Raw genomic sequence first — 21358 nt, 5'->3', positions numbered from 1 at the left:
TTCTAGTTGATGCACCTTATGCTTCTGTATGGCTCTCTGGCCGGACTACATCTCCCAGGATGCATATTATCCAGGGACTCTTAGGAAGCAAAACAATTTTAAATACATCAGAAGCAGGAATCCTGCCAAACAACTAGTGAGGCCCACTGGACGATCAATGATGTCAAGGCCGTTGCAGAGAAGCTACATACATTCTTTGCATTGATCTTCACTGTAGAGGATGTGAGGGAGATTCCCACATCTCTCAGCCATTCTTTTTAGGTGTTACGACTCAAAAAAAGCGATCTAAGAGTCATTGAGAAGTCAAGGCTTCTCAAAACGTCCACTCAATGTGCAGCGGCAGTCAAAAAAGCTAACAGAATGTTGGGAACCATTAGGAAAGGGATAGAGAAAAAGACAGAAAATAGTATAATGCCGTTATATAAATCTCTGGTATGCCCACACCTTGAATACTGCGTGCAGTTCTGGTTGCCCCATCTCAAAAAAAGATATATTAAAATTGGAAAAGGCACAGAGAAGGGCAATAAAAATGATGAGGGGTAATGGAACAGTGTCCATATGAGGAGAGATGAAAAAGACTGGGACTGTTCAGCTTAGAAAAAAGAGACAATGGGGGGGGGGGGGGATAGGTTAAGGGTAGGTCCATCAGTGGCTATTAGCCAAGGTGGTCAAGGATCCAACCCCATGCTCTGGGTGTCCCTAAACCGCCAACTGCCAGAAGCTGGGGATGGATCACTCCATAATTGCCCTGCTCTGTTCATTCCCTTTGAAGCCTCTGGCACTGGCCACTGTTGGAAGACAGCACTAGTCTAGATGGACCATTGGTCTGACCCAGTATGGCCATTCTTATGTTATGACACACACCCCCTGTTCCAACCAGCTCTACTTTTTATCTTACTCCTGCAAGGGAAAAATAAAATAAATGTGAAAGTCTGACCTTAGGTGAAGGGTAAAGCTTCAGCATGCTGAGAAAGGTGGTGGACGTGGCATTGGGGGCTGGAAGGAGAGGTTCTGTACTGATTGTAAGAATTGTAAACCGGCCTTGTGCTGATCACCCAGTGTGAAGAATGTCCCTGGAAGAAGGAGTTTCAGGGTTCCTTTCCTATCCTCTTGTGTAAAGATGATATGATTAGCAGAAAATGACCTGCCTGAACCAAAACCACAGATGTAAGGCTCCCAAAACATGGGGAATGGCCAAGATATGAATCTGAATTTTGTAAATCAGTTTCGTCTCCTGAACAAGCTGATCCAGAAATGTGGACCTGAACATCCCAAACGCTGAGGTGCTTGAAACCTAAGTCAAAATTTTGCCATTAAGCCCATCTCTAATCTTTTAAAATAAAAGCTCCCTTTCTGCCAACAACATGATATAGACTGGGGCCCCACATTTTGTGGGTTTCCCAAAACTTAAGTGTCCCCAGACATCCTCCGCACAGACTCTTACTCTTAGGTCTCCCCTTCCCCTCACTCCAGTGAACTCTTTTCCTCCACTAGTAGTTCATCCGGTGTGCAAAATGTGGTATATGCAAATTTGTAATCTTTCGCTTCTTACATAGCATTGGCTCAATTGTCCATGACAAGAAAAATGGATGGAGGACCTTGAGGAGGTAAGTCATATACCAATTTCATCAGTATGCTCTGTTCACTGATAGCACACTGGGTCTCCTGGGATCTTTATGAAGCCCACAGATGGGAATTGCAGCTTGATTTCTCGAATCACTGCCTTTGGATAAGATCAAAACTTTCTCTGGAATGAGTTCCAGTGAGCTGTGACCCTAGGAATAAACTGTTTGTCTGTGTACACCTATTGCTTGTTCAATATATTTACTCCTCATGATTTGTGAGGCTTTTTTCATTGAGTTGGACACAGTGCTGTACAGCTGCATCACTGTGCAGATTGCACTGTGTGGTAGGGAAATAAATGGAAATCCTAAACCTTGGCATAGAAAAACTAGTTTGGTTCCAGACTTGCTGCAATTTACCTCCTTTCTTGCAAACACAGAAGGGGTTTTGGGCGTAACTCAAAGCCTTCTGCTACTCTTCTTGGTGGGTGTCAGATACAATAAAACTCTTTCAGAATGAAAGTGAAAGCCCTTAACGTACTGCTTTTGTATAGTTTCTAGGCGCATTTCAATATGTTTAAAAAATGAGTGAATAACTTAGTTCCTGTATGCCATTCGGTTCAGCTCACAAAGCCTCATCCTAAAAAACAGAGGCAAATTCTGAGGCTCCACAAACATCCCCCCTAAATAGGTATGCAGAGCAGATCTAATGTATGCCCATTTCATAGCTGACAGCAGCCCCAGGCAGGATCCTCTTCCCCATGCAAATGGTGCCCTTGCAAAATCTGTTGTGGGGAAACTGCAAAGGTGGGACCATTAGTTAGTTATGTAAAAACATGCAAACCCACACTTGATGTTGCTCTCACATGTTCCTCCATGACTTCTCCACAGATATTGACAGAAGCCAGAACACAAGAGTTAAATCTCCACCCTATGACCCTGACTGCTGGACATTGGTTTTCTATCTGCAACATCTGCCACAATTTTTTCCTTAAAAGGGAAAGTACAATCTCTCAACCCCAACATGGCTTCTTCTCTCCCCATTCCACTCATACTCATCATATCACTTAACAGCAAAAACAGTGCAAGTTATTAAAAAAAAAGTTTTGGCTCCTAGTATTTATTCCCCAGCCTGGTCTAACCCATTTCCCTTTCTTTCTGCCAAATCAAAGGCAATTTAAATAATTTACCTTCCCCCCCAAAGTGCTTTTATCTTCTGGGGTTTCAGCCAATTTTCCTGTCTACCTGCTCTCAAGCTAATTAAAAATAGCACTTACAAATTATCTCTGGAGGCTCACAAAACTTGAAACAAGTCTCTAAGGTATGAAATATAATCCAAAAATAACACTGGGAGTATATTCCAGAAATAACATCCCTGGAAACTTGGAGCCACATCCTTAGGTGGTATAAAGCGGCATAGGTCCATTTACCTATGGGTCCATTTACAGAGTTAGGCTCATTTACACCAGCTGAGGACTTGCATATTATTCAGTACTCATAAAAAGCGCTACACTGACTGCCCTGGGTACTGTAATCCTGTTTTATCAATAGAATACAAGCACCTGGAAGGAAAGACAGATGGACAGACATCAAGCCAAGCTTGTACACATTATCCTGCCCCACCAACGGCCTTCCGCTGGAATATGGGGAGGAATTCCTTTGAGAATAGCTCTACAGCTATTCATTCTTCAGCTTCTCTGGCAAGACTCTCAACACAGGTGGAAGGTGGGATTGGGGATGGGCGATCTGATTCAGAAAACGTAAGAAACTCTGGCACCTAGGCCACCTTTAGAATGAACTTCCTTTTAAAAAATTTATTTTAGGTTCTGAAGTGTTTTGATAACTTGGCACTTCTGAATTCTCATTAAAACAAGAGGGAAGAAAAAAATGCCACAAGGAGTGTGACCATTCTCCTGGCATTTCTCGCTGAATCTGAGGTCGCAAGAGGATCAGATGTGACATCCAAACTTGTGAGTGTTTATCTAACTTGAACATGAACTCTGAAGCTTTGGCTGTGCATCCATTGCTACTTGTCATGTGGGCAGATGTCCTCTCGGAACAAGACTGAGGCCATCATCTCATTTCATATAGAACACTGGAAAATAACAAAATGGTAACAGGCCATATCCACAGCCTTATTCCTGCCCCGCTCTGTGCCATTCTGCTGGATGACCAGCAGCCATCACTGGCCAGCTGGAGACTTCTGGATGGGGTAGAGCTGATACGGCCGGTTCTATACCACCCGCTTGCTGCCCCGATATAGGGAGCATTGCCAGGGAGAGTGGCTGTAGCTAGAGCATTGCTCTACCCTGGCAATTTTCAGCTGACATAAAGGATCGATCCCTGGGGGACTGTAACCCATGGGGCAAGCGACAGCAGACCTGAGGTAGCTCTGACTAGTGCCAGGGCTGCGTCCCAGAGACCAGCAGAGTACAAAGGTGTTGTTAAGCCATCTTTGAATTGCCAGGCCAGAGGATCAGGGACAAAGACTTGTAGCTACTATCACATGATTCAAACAGCTCTAGAGATGAAAGGCTCCATTGCCAATTCACTATTTTCTAAGGCATTCAGATAACCAGAAACTTGAATTTTTCAAAGTTACACCACTTCACTTGCCATGACAACCCCTCCTTTCATTGACCTCTGATGCTCTCTGCAAAGTTTAACACACACCTACACAACATCTCACTGGGAACCAGATTATGAAGTGCATGAGGTGAAGGTAGGGGAGCAAAGTAGTCGAATGAAGTTCTCTTATTCTGGGGCTGGTTCTCTGGCATGCTGTGATGCAATCTGTGGACTGGACTGCTCTAAGTTGTGCTGGCTGGCCATGGACACCAAGAGGCTGTCTGCCAGTCAGAGATTGCCAGAGTGCAGTACTGTCAAGCCACATCCCCTGCTTTCTCTGTCCGTAACTCCCTTTCTATTCAAACCAGCGACTCCCTCACACCAGGAGAATCCCGAGATGCAGAGATAGGGATGGTTTACATCCCCTTGGCACTGTCCTCCAGAGAACCTGTATCTATATCTCAGAGGATTCTAATCCAAGACAATCATACACATGCATCATCATTAGTATGCTAAGCCCTGTTCTAGCATATGTTATTACTTTGGTCACACATTTCAGCTGGAGAAATAGATCTACTCCAACTGGATGTAAATATTCATAGACTTTGTTTATTGCAGACTCACTAGAAGATATATGTGGAACTATCTATGTTATATGGACTATGCACCACATTGTTTAATAGGGATATAAAAATGCTCTAATTTACTGAAGCAGTGTAGCTGTGTGACACAAACACTAATCAAGCTGGTGATTCCCCTAGAGCCTGGTACAAATCACATCTCCTATTTCCCATATCTTTATTCAGCTCTTTTCTCCCCCATTTAGAAGCAGTCTTAGCACGGGTGAAAAGTGCTGGACAAACAGCCCTGGAGAATAAAGTTCTCTGTTCCTCTGCAGCGCAGTGGCCGTACAGTCTCACCCCAGCAATGTGACACCACATTATCCTCACCAACGAACAGCAGCATTATTTTCAAAGTGATCCAACCACACAAATCTGCATACAGGATTTTGTAAGACCCTACAAGAGCCATGAAATCCTGGCTGTGGTCTTTGGTTATTTCCTTTGGATGAGCAAGTCCACATAGCTTTTCTGGAAGCTTTTGAAGCTTTCTTCTCAGACCAGCTGAAAACAGGCAACATTCAGTTAGGTTTGTGCAACTGAAAAAAACTGAGCACCTCTGGGAGCTTGGGTCTCCTGAGGAGCAGGTCCAAATTGGGGACCATAAGTGGGTGTAGGAGACTTTGTCAAATACCATACTACATCTGACAGAGCCACAGAGCAGCCATGCTGTAACAGGGGCTATGATACCAGAGCACCCCCTCAAGCCAAGATGCAGCAGTGCTGGGGCTTGTCCACTCTAGCATCCCCTATTGTCAGCCAACCTGGTTCTGCAGCGTTCTGATTCTTTTGTAGCCCAGCCCTCCTGCCAGGGCACCTTTCAGTTCAATCCCCTTCCAGGCCAACAAAAGTCTAACTGAAAATCCAAACAAACATCCCAACAAATGGTTCTTCTATCCCTATTGGGCTACACTGAGGTTCCCTGGTCTTCACTCCTCCTCTCAGGCCTGCAGACTTCTTCTCTGGTCCGTAAGCTGAGCACTGTCTCCCAGGGCTTTCTCCTTGCAGACTCTTTTCTTCCTTGCAGGTTTCTCCCACTGTCTACCTGAGTGGTCTTCAAGTTATTGGAATACCACACTTCCCCTCCCCTGGGATTCCTGCAGCTTCTCCCAGGGACCTCCCTGCTTCTTACAGACCCTACCCCAGGGTCTTCCACAGGAACCTAACCTGCTCCCTGTAGGTCCTCTCCCTGCAGGAACCTCCTGTTTCTTGTATCCACTGCCATAGCTTTCTCACCACAACTGTTCTTTCTCAAGCATTTTTATGAGGCCCAGGATTCACCATGCTAACCCCTGAATCCATTATCCCACCCCCTCAGGTTGGCCCCATTTCCCGTTAAGGGCCAGTCGCCCTGTGATACACTTACAATATTACAACAGCACTCTTTTCCCCCTCCTCTGGAGGAACCAACTCTGGGGGCGAGAGGGTAGTTCAGATTCAATGTCCTTTCAGTCCTTGTCTGTCCAAATAGGTGCCAGTAATTACTAGCTGGGAGAATGTTTTTTGTCCACTGAGAACTGGACTGAGATCTGCCAAGTTATTTCACATGTGTATTTCTCATACACATGCCATGTGTATATGGCCAAGCACATTTTGGACATTATTGTAATTGAACAGCTATTGAACAGCTTTCTGTGCCACCATTTAAATCCCACTTAAAACCTAATTTGAGGACTTAAGTGAATATTAAGTTGTGCATATGCCTTCTGATAGGGTTTAAGTTGGACCTAAGGGAAGCATACACTTGGTGCTAACCAATTTATTTGAGCATCAGCTTTCGTGAGCTACAGCTCACTTCATCGGATGCATACTGTGGAAACTGCAGAAGACATTATATACACAGAGACCATGATACAATACCTCCTCCCTGTGTATATAATGTCTTCTGCAGTTTCCACAGTATGCATCCGATGAAGTGAGCTGTAGCTCACGAAAGCTTATGCTCAAATAAATTGGTTAGTCTCTAAGGTGCCACAAGTACTCCTTTTCTTTTTGCAAATACAGACTAACACGGCTGTTACTCTGAAACTTGGTGCTAGCTGTTTGCACAGGGGTGAAATTGTATTCTGGGTCTTTAAAAGAACTGGAAAATAGTATTTAAGGAAATATTTGATGGTATGTCTAATTTAGCATTTCCTTTGGACAAAACAGGTAGAAATGCCAAAAAAGTAAGCTCAGAACAAAACCAGTGAAATCATGGAAACAATGTCAGCTCACGGTGGTTTTGCAGTTATAGCGAGCGACGGCATCATGTCATCAAAGGAAACCACCAAGCATGTCATTTAGTGAAATGAAGCCTAGCTACAAGGCAAAATATTTGCCTTGCATTGTAAATGGTTTCAACAATTGTCTGTCTTCTTTGTCCTGAGGTCAGTACACAGCATGAGGTCTTGCTTGCTGAATCAGTGAAGCCCAGTCCTATAGGCTCATGAAGTAAAATCTTGATCTCCAGAGTTTCAGAGTAGCAGCCGTGTTAGTCTGTATCTGCAAAAAGAAAAGGAGTACTTGTGGCACCTTCGAAACTAACACATTTATTTGAGCATAAGCTTTCGTGAACTACAGCTCACTTCATCGGATGCATGCTGTAGCTCATGAAAGCTTATGCTCAAATAAATTGGTTAGTCTCTAAGGTGCCACTAGTACTCCTTTTCTTTTTGCAGATACAGACTAACATGGCTGCTACTCTGAAACCTGTCATTATGCAAAGCACTGAATTTAGCCGTATGGAGTAGAAATCTATCAACTTCAAGAAAAAACTCGTACAGACAGACATCATCTTCCTTTCCAAACGCAAACAGATGGACATCATACCAAAAGGACTGAAGGTGGCATGCATCCGATGAAGTGAGCTGTAGCTCACAAAAGCTTATGATCAGATAAATTTGTTAGTCTCTAAGGTGCCACAAGTACTCCTTTTCTTTTTGCTTTCCAGAGTGTGACTCAGTTTATTGCCTGGCACATTACCATCCCATTCATACTGGTTTTTATAAGCCTGCATTCTGGTTGAGGACACAATGTTCTGACCCTAAAGGCCATAGCTTCAAGTTTTCCAGACCCAAAGAATAGTTCTGTGTAGCTTGAAAGCTTGTCTCTTTCAACAATAGAAGTTGGTCCAGTAAAAGATATTACCTCACCCACCTTGTCTCTCTAATGTCTTCCCAATACATTTAGAGCAAGACTACAGCTGCTCTTTTGAAGAGGTGAAACTCTAATAGGCAATCTGCTTGATTTATGTACCATGAAGCATGACTACAGATGGGGAAGACTCTTATTCATTAGATAATGTATTTGAAATGATAAATCCAGCTTGGTTATTATAAGTTACCAAATGAAGAATAAAAGGACATTTTTGTTTTGGCCCACCTTTTGTCTTCTGTTTTCTAGGCTCAGGTGAATATTCCTCCCCAGCCCACAATTTTATTTTGTTTAAATAAATACTTCACATGATATAGCTGCATTTATATATACATGATATAGCTGCATGATATAGCTGCATTCAAGGTGCTTTACAAACATGCATTCACTTAGGCCTGGGCTTACTCAGCCAGCTCCAATTCTCCTTTCCTGATTGGAGCTGGCATGACAAAGGTCTGCCTCAGGGTTTCCTAGCCAGCACCTTGACACACACCTCCCCCCTTATGAACTGCCAGGTTCATCCTTCCTTGACATCTCCACCCCTGTCTGATGGGGTTCATCCAGGGAAGCCTCTCCCTCTCTTTTAGACAATCACCGGCATCATCTCCTGGAGATTCTTTCATTCTCCACCCACAAAAAGTACACTGGTTGGGGGTGGATGTCCCCTTAGCTCTGCTGCCACCCACAGGTCCTCACACCAATTGCACCCCTGCGGGCAACCCTTCTCCTTTATTCACTTTTCTTCCAATAGACAGTTGATGCCAATTCCAACCTCCTGCTGGACACCCTGGGCCTCGGGTTCTCCCAAGCCACCAAGTGAGGGCTCCGTTTCTTCTCCTGGGAGCTGCAGTGTGGGGAACTTCAGTTGCCCCTTTTCTTCTCTGCACCTCCTTCCCCTCTGTCTACCCTGTCCAGGCTCTGTTGTCTAGGGTTCTCATGTTCATTACCTCGAGGACCTTGCTGCTTTTCCTCTCTGGGGCTTCTCAGTGGAGGGGTCCCACTCCCTTCTTCAGGGAACCTTTCCTTTTCCCTCCGGGGGGAGGACCCCAGTCCATACCAAACACAACAGGGTACGGTAACCCCTCTACTACCCCGACCCACTTCCATTTAAAGCTGCTCCACACTTCTAGGGGCACCTGGGCCACCGGGCAGTATCTCCTGTCTCCGTGGATACACTCCAGGGCCATCTGTGCACATGGAATTATCCAGGGTGGTTTTATCAGCCCACTCTGGATAAGCAAGCAGGCTGAAGCTGTATCCACCAGGCCCCTACGGAGTTTCCTCCCCACCCTTACCGGGATGGTGGACAGCCTCTGCCCCTTTGTCCACCCTCTAGCATTAGTCCAGCTGGAAAATTTGGTCCACCCACATTCCATATCTGGGCAGTCCCCCTTTTTATGTCCTGGCTGCCCACACTGCTACCAAACAATCACACTGACTCTACTGGGAGCTCCTTGTGGTTCCTCCTTCTTCTTGGGGCCTTTCCCAGGAAGGGGTTCCCTCAGCTTCTTCCCCAACTCTCTGTCTTTATAGGGTCAGCCCTCCCTTCGGGGAATGTCTGCCTCCTGTGTACTCCTCAGTCAGCTTGACTGCTGCATTGACTGTATTTGGCTGATGTCGCCTGACCCAGACTCGGATATTCTCGGAGAGGCCCTGTAGCAATTGCTCTAGGATGAGGGCATCCATTATCTCCCCCACCATTTACTTCATTATCTCCCCCATCATCTCGGGCCTTAACCAACAGGTGGCCCAGTCCATCAGTCTCTAGGCAAATGCCCAGGGCTGCACAGCCCCCATCCATCAGGCTGACCAGAACTTTTGGCAGTATTTCTCCACCAACAGGCCCATCCGGTCTAGGATGGCAACCCTCACGGTCTCATAGTTCTGGGCTTGTTCCTCGCTCAAGGCCATGTAGGCCACTTGAGTTTCTTCCACCAGGCAGGGAACCAGCCGTAGGGCCCAGGTTGCCCTATCCCCATCTGGCGCCCATGGCTACCCACTTGAATGTACCAAGGAAGGCATCCGGGTCATCTGCTGGGCCCATTTTACAAAGTCCCAAGCCTGGCAGCCAGGTTCCATCCCCTACCGTGGGACTCACCATTTGCTGCAGGAGTTGCTGCTGCACACTGGCCTGCTCTCTTATAAAGTTCTGTAGGCTTTTCTGCTATTCTGCCTGCCAGGTTAGCAAGGCCTGTCTCTCAGCCTGGTGGGACTGCTGGAAAGCCTTGCAGGGCCTTCTGCATCTGCTCCTTCTGTTTGATGAGCCATTACAGGATTTCCTCCATCTCCAGGCTGCCAACCACATCCGTTGGCTCAAGTCCCGGACAAGTCCCCACATGTAACAGGATGCAGGTGGGCCCCTCTGTCTTCAGCCACTTCTGCACCCACAAACCAGCCAGAGACCTCTGCTTTGGTTCTATCACCAGTGCTCTTTATTTACAGTAGCAGTTCCCACCACCGTGTAGCTACAGACAGCGTCAGGCTTACAGCTTCAGGGACTGTTGGCTTCTAACACCCTAGCTCCTCCCTTTCCTCTCCTCACAGCTTCCTTCCTCCCAGCCTTTATGTAGCCCCTATGGATTTTTCCTTAAAGTCTTTAAAATAAATGACACTGATATACTCAGCTGATGCACACATCATATGTTCTTTGAAGTAAAAGCAGTTACATTGATTTACACCAGCTGAAGATCTGGTCCTGTGTGTTAAATTATATTACATTTATACAACCCTTTTAATCTTGAAGTACTCCAATGTGCTTTGGATACAGGAATCAATATACCCACGTATGAAATGTGCCTGCTTCTGGGATAGGGAACAGAAACTGCATAACAGCATACAGCAATGTAACACAGTATACAGAAAATCCATACAGCAATCATTGCAGTTGTTTGGGGTGCAGAAGGCTTGATGAGACAGATTAGAGAGTAGGTTTCAGAGTAACAGCCGTGTTAGTCTGTATTCGCAAAAAGAAAAGGAGTACTTGTGGCACCTTAGAGACTAACCAATTTATTTGAGCATGAGCTTTTGTGAGCTACAGCTCACTTCATCGGATGCATACCGTGGAAACTGCAGCAGACTTTATATACACACAGAGAATATGAAACAATACCTCCTCCCACCCCACTGTCCTGCTGGTAATAGCTTATCTAAAGTGATCATCAAGTTGGGCCATTTCCAGCACAAATCCAGGTTTTCTCACCCTCCACCCCCCCACACACAAATTCACTCTCCTGCTGGTAATAGCCCATCCAAAGTGACACCTCTCTACACAATGTACACGATAATCAAGTTGGGCCATTTCCTGCACAAATCCAGGTTCTCTCACCCCCTCACCCCCCTCCAAAAAACACACACACAAACTCACTCTCCTGCTGGTAATAGCTCATCCAAAGTGACCACTCTCCCTACAATGTGCATGATAATCAAGGTGGGCCATTTCCAGCACAAATTCAGGTTCTCTCACTCCCCCACCCCCATACACACACAAACTCACTCTCCTGCTGGTAATAGCTCATCCAAAGTGACCACTCTCCCTACAATGTGCATGGTAATCAAGGTGGGCCATGTCCAGCACAAATCCAGGCTCTCTCACCCCCCCCCGCCTTTTTTTCCGGGGACACACACACACACACACAAACTCACTCTCCTGCTGGCAATAGCTCATCCAAACTGACCACTCTCCAAGTTTAAATCCAAGTTAAACCAGAACGTCTGGGGGGAGGGGGGGGGGAGGAAAAAACAAGGGGAAATAGGCTACCTTGCATAATGACTTAGCCACTCCCAGTCTCTATTTAAGCCTAAATTAATAGTATCCAATTTGCAAATGAATTCCAATTCAGCAGTTTCTTGCTGGAGTCTGGATTTGAAGTTTTTTTGTTTTAAGATAGCGACCTTCATGTCTGTGATTGCGTGACCAGAGAGATTGAAGTGTTCTCCGACTGGTTTATGAATGTTATAATTCTTGACATCTGATTTGTGTCCATTTATTCTTTTACGTAGAGACTGTCCAGTTTGACCAATGTAAATGGCAGAGGGGCATTGCTGGCACATGATGGCATATATCACATTGGTGGATGTGCAGGTGAACGAGCCTCTGATAGTGTGGCTGATGTTATTAGGCCCTGTGATGGTGTCCCCTGAATAGATATGTGGGCACAGTTGGCAACGGGCTTTGTTGCAAGGATAAGTTCCTGGGTTAGTGGTTCTGTTGTGTGGTATGTGGTTGCTGGTGAGTATTTGCTTCAGGTTGCGGGGCTGTCTGTAGGCAAGGACTGGATTTGTGCTGGAAATGGCCCAACTTGATGATCACTTTAGATAAGCTATTACCAGCAGGACAGTGGGGTGGGAGGAGGTATTGTTTCATATTCTCTGTGTGTATATAAAGTCTGCTGCAGTTTCCATGGTATGCATCCGATGAAGTGAGCTGTAGCTCACGAAAGCTCATGCTCAAATAAATTGGTTAGTCTCTAAGGTGCCACAAGTACTCCTTTTCTTTTTATTAGAGAGTAGCAGACTTTTGGCCACTTTCCAGAAAATTAAAACCATCCATTTTAAAGGTTTACACAATTTCCGCCTTCCTCCTCCAAAGTTTTAGAAATGAAGTTTGAGATGAGGATATTTTTCTTTGGGAGAACATGGTAGATGGAAGAGTACTTGATAAATTATACCTATAAATGCTGATGGGAATTTTTTGCCTCTGCCTGAACTGATGAAACAGCAGAAGTCACTTGTATTTTTTACTGTACACAGGATATAAGACAGAATTATTGCAAGACAAAATACCTGATTTTTTTTCTGTTTTCACTTCAAACTAGAGATAAGCTCAAGCTGCAGAGCCTCAGTATGATGTACACATATTGAAGTCAAACAAGTGACACCAGCTAAGAATCTGGCCCCAGGTTTTGAAACCCTCAAATTTTGGAGCTGCTGACCTATCTCTGTTTCGAACTAAAAATATTCTGGCACAGAAAGCAAAGAGAATATCCTTCTGGGATCTCAGCATTCTATTCATTTAGCTCTTTGCCGTCTGGCCCCATGTAACTATCAGGGAGTTTGTGCACTATTTAAGATATTGAGCTCTGACCATCAGAGCGATTCCTAAAATGTGTTATTGTACGTAATGATCAGTTATGTGCTTATATAGGACACTTCCAATAAAGTACAAACTTTACAGAATTTGGAGGATTAGGAATTTTTTTTGAAGAGGAGAAGCTTTGGTTTGGGGACAAGGATCTTTGTAGAGGCTAAAGAGCTCAGAAGATGAATGATTAGGGGTATTTTTCAACCAGAAAGGAATAGTTGTTAATTTAAAGGTATACCAGAAGCAATAAATATGAATGGATTGTTGATGTGCATCCCAAGAAATTGATAAACCACAGACTTGTCATCTGTAGACTGCCTGGCTCCATATGAATGTTTACTATTATTAATTATTTATTATCTGTTTAGCATTGACACTGTACAAACTCAGGAAGACATAGTGGTACTTGCTTTCTCAAAAGCTTAATTCCACCCCTCCAAATCTGTTGCAAGTAACTTTTAAAATATAGAACTGGAAGTCAACAGACCTGGGATTCCATTTATTGCTCTGCCACACACTGCCTGATTACCTTGGGCCAGTCCATCTCACTGGGCAACAATCCTCATGAGGGTTCAATGCGATTAAATTTATCCATGCTTGTAAAACACATTGAGATCCTCAGATGTAAAGTATGCCTGGTCTGCTGAGTGGATGACTAGCTAATTCAGTATTGCCAACCTCTAAAAAGTTAAAAAAGCACAAGTCAGGTCCCCCAAATCATGAGATTTGTTTTAAACATTATGTTATTGTGGTTTTGATTTTTGAACTCCAATGCCAAAGCAACTCTCCCAAATTGATAGAGTAAGGTGATTTTGGCTTTCAATGCAGAAGCTCTCATTGGCTGCCTGATGCATACAGCTTCTCCCCATGCCCCAAAATACTAATTAATTCTGTGGACTCCTACTCCCATATCTGCCCATTCCCCATCTCAGCAATTAATTATACACCTCAACCCCCACATCAGCTTTGCTCCTCCAGTCCTACATCTGCCCCATGCCCCTCAGTGAACTATTGCTCTTCCTAGAACAGGGTGCCCTTTTCAGAGCTCGGGAAGTGGACAGTCAGCAGCAATTCCAGGAATACTTCACACTCTCTCTCCCTTCCCAAGCCAGAGCCGTCCTGAGCTGCAGGATCTTCTGCTCCTTCATCTCCCCTCCTTGGCTGAAAACTACTCTCGGCTCCTGAGGGGCAGGGAGAAGTGCTCTGCCTGCCTCCCATCAGCTCTGATTGGCTGCTCTTCCCCAAAGGTGGAAAAGTGGGGAAGGCAGCCAATCAGAGGGGGGTTTCCCCTAGGTAGGGCTGGAAATTGTGTGCGAGCTACAGCTTCTCCCACCATCCTGAGACTGTCTACAGCAAAGGCCAAAATACCATTGCTTATGATGAAACTGAAAGAGCAGACAACACTGCTAACCACTGCAAGTATCTGACTCTTGCTGCTGACTCTTACTTGATCCCTGCATCCATCTGTTGTGATTACATAATCTACATCGTGTTACCATGTAGTGCATAAAGGCTGAAGTGGTTACAAATTAAATAAGCAGCTACAATTTAACACAGCACAAGCTTAAAATAATAGAGTACTTGTTCTGTCCTATCTACAGGCTAGACGGGGGTGGACAAACTACAGCCCACGGGCCAGATCTAGCCTGTGAGCTGTTTTAAACCGGCCCATGAGCTCCAGCTGGGGTGCTGAGTTGGGGGCCGCACCACACGTAGGAGCCAGAGAAGGGACATGCCACTGCTGCTGGGAGCCACTTAAGGTAAGTGCTGTTCGAAGCCTGCACTCCTGAGCCTCTCCCCATGCCCCAACCCCCCGTCCCAGCCCTGATCCCCTTCCTGCTCTCCAAATCCCTTGATCCCAGCATGGAGCACTCTCTTGCATCCCAAACCTCTCATCCCCAGCCCCACCCCAGAGTCTGCACCCCCAGCCGAAAGCTGCACCCCTTCCCACACCCCTGCCCCAGTCCTGATCCCCCTCTGAACCCCTTGATCCCAACCCAGACCACCCTCCTACACCCCAAACTCCTTATCCCCAACCCCACCGCAGAGCCCGCACCCCCAACCACAGCCCTCACCCCTCTTGCACCCCAACGCCAATTTTGTGAGCATTCATGGCCCGCGATAAACAATTTCTATTCCCTGATGTGGCCCTCCAGCCAAAAAGTTTGCCCACCCCTGGGCTAGAGAGCTAGCATATCTGTAATAGCTCATTTTCATGTTGCAACATCATTATCCTAACTGCACCCACTGGATGAGCATCTCTGCTGCACTTCTAGGAGGATAGCTTTAAGCCACCTTTGCACCTTCCTGGACTCTGCTTGGGGGCTGGAGAGGCCCCTGAATTAATGTGAACAGCCCTGTCTAAGTTTTGGCAGGGCTGCCCGAGGGGCTGCAGCATTGCCCGGAAGCTCCATTAGTGCAGACCCCAAACATTCACCTTTGTGTCACAGGTTTGAATCTGGTTGGTAGTGACCGAAAGTTAGAGATGGTCAAATATTGCAAAGACAGTGTTCATGAATTCCTCTTGAATTCCAGAGAGCTGTTTGGTACAACCACTTTTATATTCCCTAGTTGCTGTTCCTGCACATTTGTATGCGTAGGTTTGGTTTGGGTTTTGTATCACCATGCAAATACCCATAGTCATATTGGACTAAGGCATCTGTGCACAAAACAAGTGTAATCACTATTCACCATTTGTTACTCATTGTTATCTCATTTAAAAAGTTTCAACTAACACATCAGGGCACAAAAACAATACCAGGTGATCTATAGGATCAGACAGACTCCATATACAATAACTAACTAAAATGAATAGCTGACAAACAACCCATAGCCTCAAATTTGTTTGTTAAAATATTCTGCAAATACCTATGAATGACTACTACATTCTCAAAATCCACAACAAATTCAGCAGCTCTGTTGAAATAATGGATTTAATGGCTGTTTGGTGGCCTTTGTAAATGATTATATAAGCTCAGTCCAGGTCTCCTTGGCCAGGTTTCTACATCAATAAAATCACTACACCCCCATCACTGTTTGGTACCTAAACCGATAGCCTCAGCAGAGGTACCAAGCAATGAAAGGACATGGAGATCAAAGTATAAAGAATGGGTTTAAGCTAGGAGTGGGCAAACTATGGTTCGCCAAATCTGGCCCACCAGCCATTTTAAGCCAGCCCTTGAGCTCCCACTGGGGAGCAGGGTCTGGGGCTTGCCCCGCTCTGGGGCTCCAGCTGGGGCGAAGGGTTGGGGGCCTCTCCACATGGCTCCCAGAAGCTGCAGCATGGCCCCCCTCTGGTGCTCCAGTGGGAGCTGCAGGGGTGATGCCTGTGGACAGAGCAGCATGCAGAGCCATCTGGCTGCACCTCCGCATAGGAGCTGGAGGAGAGACATGCCACTGCTTCCAGGAGCCGCTTGAGGTGTCGCCTGGAGCCTACACCCCTGAGCCTTTCCCTGCATCCAAAACCCCTGTCCCAGCCCTGATCCCCCTCCCACCATCCGAACCCCCTGAGTCCCAGCCCAGAGCACCCTCCTACACCCCAAACTCCTCATCCCCAGCCCTACCCCAGAGCCTGCACCCCCAGCTGGAGCCCTCACCCCCACCCTGCCACATCCCACTCCCCCAGCCCAGAGCCCCCTCCTGCTACCTAAACTCCTCATTTCTGGCCCCATCCCAGAGCCTGCACCCCCAGCCGGAGCCCTGCCCCCCTCCCACACCCCATCCCCAATTTTGTGAGCATTCATGGCCCGCCATACAATTTCTATTCCCTGATGTGGCCCTGAGGCCAAAAAGTTTGCCCACCCCTGGTTTAAGCACATTGGAGGGACAGTGAGAGGAAGCCTGCATTGCCACTTCTCAAGCTTCACCTGTTTTTTGGATAAATGTAAGTCTCCAGGATTGTGAGCTTGGAAATTCTGATAAACTCTAAAATTTGCGCTCACTGAAGTTTACCAAATATTGCAAATTAGGAAGATAAAAAACATGATTAAAATCATCAGTAATATTGCACCTCCAAAAGTACTTCCTTTATTTTGAAATGATAGTTTAGTTTTAATTATTTGAAATAATACTTCATAGATTGCCAGTGAATGTTCTGTGGCTGAGTTTTGTAAAAGTAATGAAGTAATAGGAGATCTGACCCCAGCACTCTTAAATCTTTATTGGCTGCCTTTTTTAGCAGAATTATCAAATCTGCAGATTAGCTAAGTGAGAACGAGCAAGGTTTTATTGCATTTAGACCTCATGTGAATTGCCCGTCGGCTGCAAAATTTGTGGATCTCTCCAGACACCTAGATAGACCTATGTGCAGTGATGCAGAGGAACTGATGGTCATGGCTCCTCCTAAACCAAAAAGGAACCAGTCTGCTGGCATGTAAATTTTAAAAGGTCACAGGAGTTTTTAAGAGCTGGGGGAAAGCCAACAGGTGCAAAGGAGCATGGGGTTTGGACAGAGACATATCTTAGGGGAGGATACAGTAAAGGGGGTAGTCTATATGCTACTAAAAAGGAGAGGATAGAAGTTGGTAAAGGACAGGTAGGACCTGAATGAAATAGTCAAATAAAAAAGAGTCCCCTTCAGTTCCATCACATGCCAGCAGACAACTAAATATTGACAAATTTTATAAGTACTTGTATACAAAGCTAGAAATCTAAATACTAAAATGGATGAGCTTGAGTGCCTGGTATTAAATGAGGATGTTGATATAATAGGCATCACAGAAACTCGGTGGAATGATGATAATCAATGGGACATAGTAATTACCAGGTTACAAAATATATAGGAATGACAGAGCTGGTCATGCTGATGGGGGAGTAGTTCTGTATGTGAAAGAAAGCATAGAATCAAATATAGTAAAAAACTTAAATGAATCAAATTGTACTGTAGAATCTGCATGAAGAGAAATTTCATTCTTGAATAATAAGAGTATACACAAGGACTATACTACAGAGAACCTGACAAGGATAGTGACAGTGACCATGAAATGCTCCAGGAGATTAGACAGGCTACAAAAATAGAAAACTCAATAATAATGGTGTATTTCAACTATCCCAACATTGATTGGGCACATGTCACCCCAGGACAGGACAGAGAGAGAAAATTTCTAGATCCCATTAATGACCGCTTCTTGGAGCAACTCGTCCTGGAACCCACAAGGGGAGAGGCAATTCTAGATTTAGGCCTAAGTAGAGCACAGGATCTGATCCAAGAGGTGAATACAACTGAACTGCTCAGTATTAGTGACCATATGTAATTACATTTAACATCCTTGTAGAGGAGAAAATACCAAATAAACCCAACAAACTAGTATTTAACTGCAAAAAGGAAAACTACACAAAAACGAGGAAGCTAAGTTAAATGGAAATTAAAAGAAACAGTCACAAGAGTGAAATACCTGCAAGCTGCATGGAAACTATTCAAAAACACCATAATAGAGTCTCAAACAAAATTTATTACCACTCCCCCACCCCAAAAGCAAACCAAAAAATGCCACCAGGGCTGAAGAACAGAGTAAAAGAGGCAGTGAGAGGCAAAAAGACGTCCTTTAAAAATTGGAAGTAAAATCCAACAGAGGAAAATAGAAAGGAGAATAAACCATGGCAAGACAAGTGTAAAGATATAATTAGGAAAAAAAGAATTTGAAGAGCAATTAACAAAACAGACAAAACTAATAGCGATTTTTTTTAAAGTACACCAGAAGCAGGAAGCCTGCCAGACCATCAGGGGGGCCACTGGGCGATCAGGGTGCTAAAGGAGCACTTGAGGAAGATAAGGCCATTGCGGAGAAGCTAAATGAATTCTTTGCCTCAGTCGTCACTGCAGATGATGTGAGGGAGATCCCTATATCCTGAGACATCTTTTTTAGGCAACAAATCTGAGAAACCGTCCCAGACTGAGGTATCAATAGAATAGGTTTCAGAACAAATTGATAGATTAAACAGTAATAAGTCAACAGGACCAGATGATATTCACCTAATAATTCTGAGGAACTCAAATATGAAACTACTAACTGGGGTATGTAAACTATTGCTTAAATCAGACGTATATATCAGATGACCGGAGGGTAGCTATTGTAGCACAGATTTTTAAAACAGGCTCCAAAGGCAATCCTGGCAATTATGGGCTGGTAAGCCTAACTTCAATATCAGGCAAACAAGTTGAAACTATAGTAAAGAACAAATTATCATAGATGAACATGATACACTGGGGGAAAGTCAACATGGCTTTAGTAAAGGGAAATCATGCTCACCAATCTATTAGAATTCTTTGAAGGGGTCAACAAACGTGTACAAGGGTGATCCAGTGGATATAGTGTACTTGGACTTTCAGGAAGTCTTTGAGACGGTCTCACATCAAAGACTCTTAAGCAAAGTAAGCAGTTATGTGATAAGAGGGAAGGATGGATCAGGAACTGGTTAAAAGATAGGAAACAAAGGGTATGAATATGTAGTCAATTTTCAGAGTGAAGAGAGGTAAATAGTAGGGACGCCAAAGGATCAGTACTGGGACCACTGCTGTTCAACATATTCATAAATGATCTGGCAAAAGGGGTAAACTGAGGTGGCAAAGTTTGCAGGGAATACAAAATTCCTCAAGATAATTAAGTCCAAAGCTGACTGCAAAGAGTTACAAAGGGATCTCACAAAACAGGGTGACTGGGCAACAAAATGGCAGATGAAATTCACTGTTGATAAGTGCAAAGTAATACACATTGGAAAACATAATCCCAGACATACATACAAAATGATGGCATCTAAATTAGCTGTTACCACTCAAGAAAGAGATCTTGGAGTCATTGTGGATAGCTCTCTGAAAACATCCGCTCAATGTGCATTGGCAGACAAAATAGCAAACAGAATGTTAGGAACCACTAGGAAAAGGCTAGGTAATAAAATATCATAATGCCACTATATAAATCCATGGTACGTCTGCACCTTGCATATTGCACGCAGTTCTAGTTGCCACATCTCAGAAAAGATATATTAGAACTGGAAAAGGTACAGAGAAAATAATTAGATGTATGGAATAATTTCTATATAAAGAGAGATTGAAAAGATTGGGACTTTTCATTTTAGAAAAGAGACGACTAAGGGGGGAATATAATAGAGGTCCATAAAATTATGAATGGTGTAGAGAAAGTGAATAAGAAAGCATTATTTATCCTTTTATATAACACAAGAACCCGGGGTCACTCAACCAAACTAATAGTCAATAGATTTAAAACAAACGTAAGGACACTATGAAACTTGAAACCACTATGAAACCACAGCACACTATGAAACTTGTTGCCAGGAGATGTTGTGAAGGCCAAAAGTATAATTGGGTTAAAACAAGAATTAAACAAAATCATGGAGGATAGGTCCATCAATGGCTATTACCTAAGATGGTCAGGGATGAAACACCGTGCTCTGGGTGTCCCTAAACCTACAACTTCCGGAAGCTGGGACTGGACAACCGGGATGGATCACTCAATAATTGCCCTGTTCTGTTCATTCCCTCTGAAGCTTCTGGTATAGGCCACTGTCAGAAGACAGGGTACTGGGCTAGATGAACCATTGATCTGACCCAGTCTGGCCATTCTTATGTTCTTAAGTAGATTAAGTTTGTTTAAACTGTAAAACTCAGTGTGTGTATAAACAATAAAACCAAAAATTAAATGCAAGTTACAAAAAATTGAGTAGGAAGTTACAATGCATCAATAAAAATTCAATTACCTCTATAAGCAGCACTTTGACTCAGTTGTATAAATACATACAGAGAATGTACAGTATGCCCTTGGACCTCCTGTTGTGTGAAGTGACTCTCTCTTCTGTGATTGGCACGCTTTGCCTCAAATCCCCGCTCTTGCAATTCCACAGGCTAAAGAAAGAGCTGTTGGCAATTTTTTAATCATCATTAGCCAGCATAATCATCTCTGCAGGGTCACTGTGCCAGCACCGATGTTACACACTGAAATGACACTCCTAAACATGCTCACTATTTCCAACATGCTCATGCGTACTGTTCCTGGACCTATTTGCTAAAACTAATTTCAAAGCCAATATAGATGGAAGCAGGATCTTTCCTAATGCTGAATCAAAGAAAAAGAAGCTGCCCTTTACCTAACCATTTGCAGTTGTTTGATTTCCACTTATATTTGACATATATTGTAAAATGGCACAACACATGCTGTGACAGCTGTATGGGAAGCGAACGACAACAGAACACGCTTAACACTAATTTCAGCTAATGGAACAAATCTATTCCCAGAATACATTTACCTCTCAGCTGTTCGACAGGTTTAAATTCAGTGTATGTTAGCAAAGGGTGAAACTATAGAGGATTGGGCACAGGTGCTGGCTTCCTCCGGGCCCCAGGGTGTGTGTGTGCGTGTGTGTGTGTGTGCAGGGCTCAA

The 21358-nt window shown here is 44.5% G+C and overlaps 1 protein-coding gene across 12 annotated transcripts in view; it reads right to left on the bottom strand.

Moving 5' to 3' along the window:
• Positions 1-21358, bottom strand: part of LMNTD1 (lamin tail domain containing 1) — a 295893-nt gene that overhangs the window by 11640 nt on the left and 262895 nt on the right. For 2 of the 12 annotated variants that reach the window (XR_012155635.2, XR_013634835.1), the window contains one exon: positions 20679-20835. The exons of the other annotated variants lie outside the window; for them this stretch is intronic. The gene's annotated coding sequence lies outside the window, so the exon portion shown is untranslated. The remainder of the gene's footprint in view (positions 1-20678; positions 20836-21358) is intronic. 12 annotated transcript variants of the gene reach the window in all.

The sequence above is a fragment of the Lepidochelys kempii genome, chromosome 1 (genome assembly GCF_965140285.1).
Source record: "Lepidochelys kempii isolate rLepKem1 chromosome 1, rLepKem1.hap1, whole genome shotgun sequence".
In the NCBI taxonomy this organism is placed as follows: Eukaryota; Metazoa; Chordata; order Testudines; family Cheloniidae; genus Lepidochelys; species Lepidochelys kempii.
Note: the sequence above shows the minus strand (reverse complement) of the source record. Positions and strands in the feature narration are given on the sequence as shown.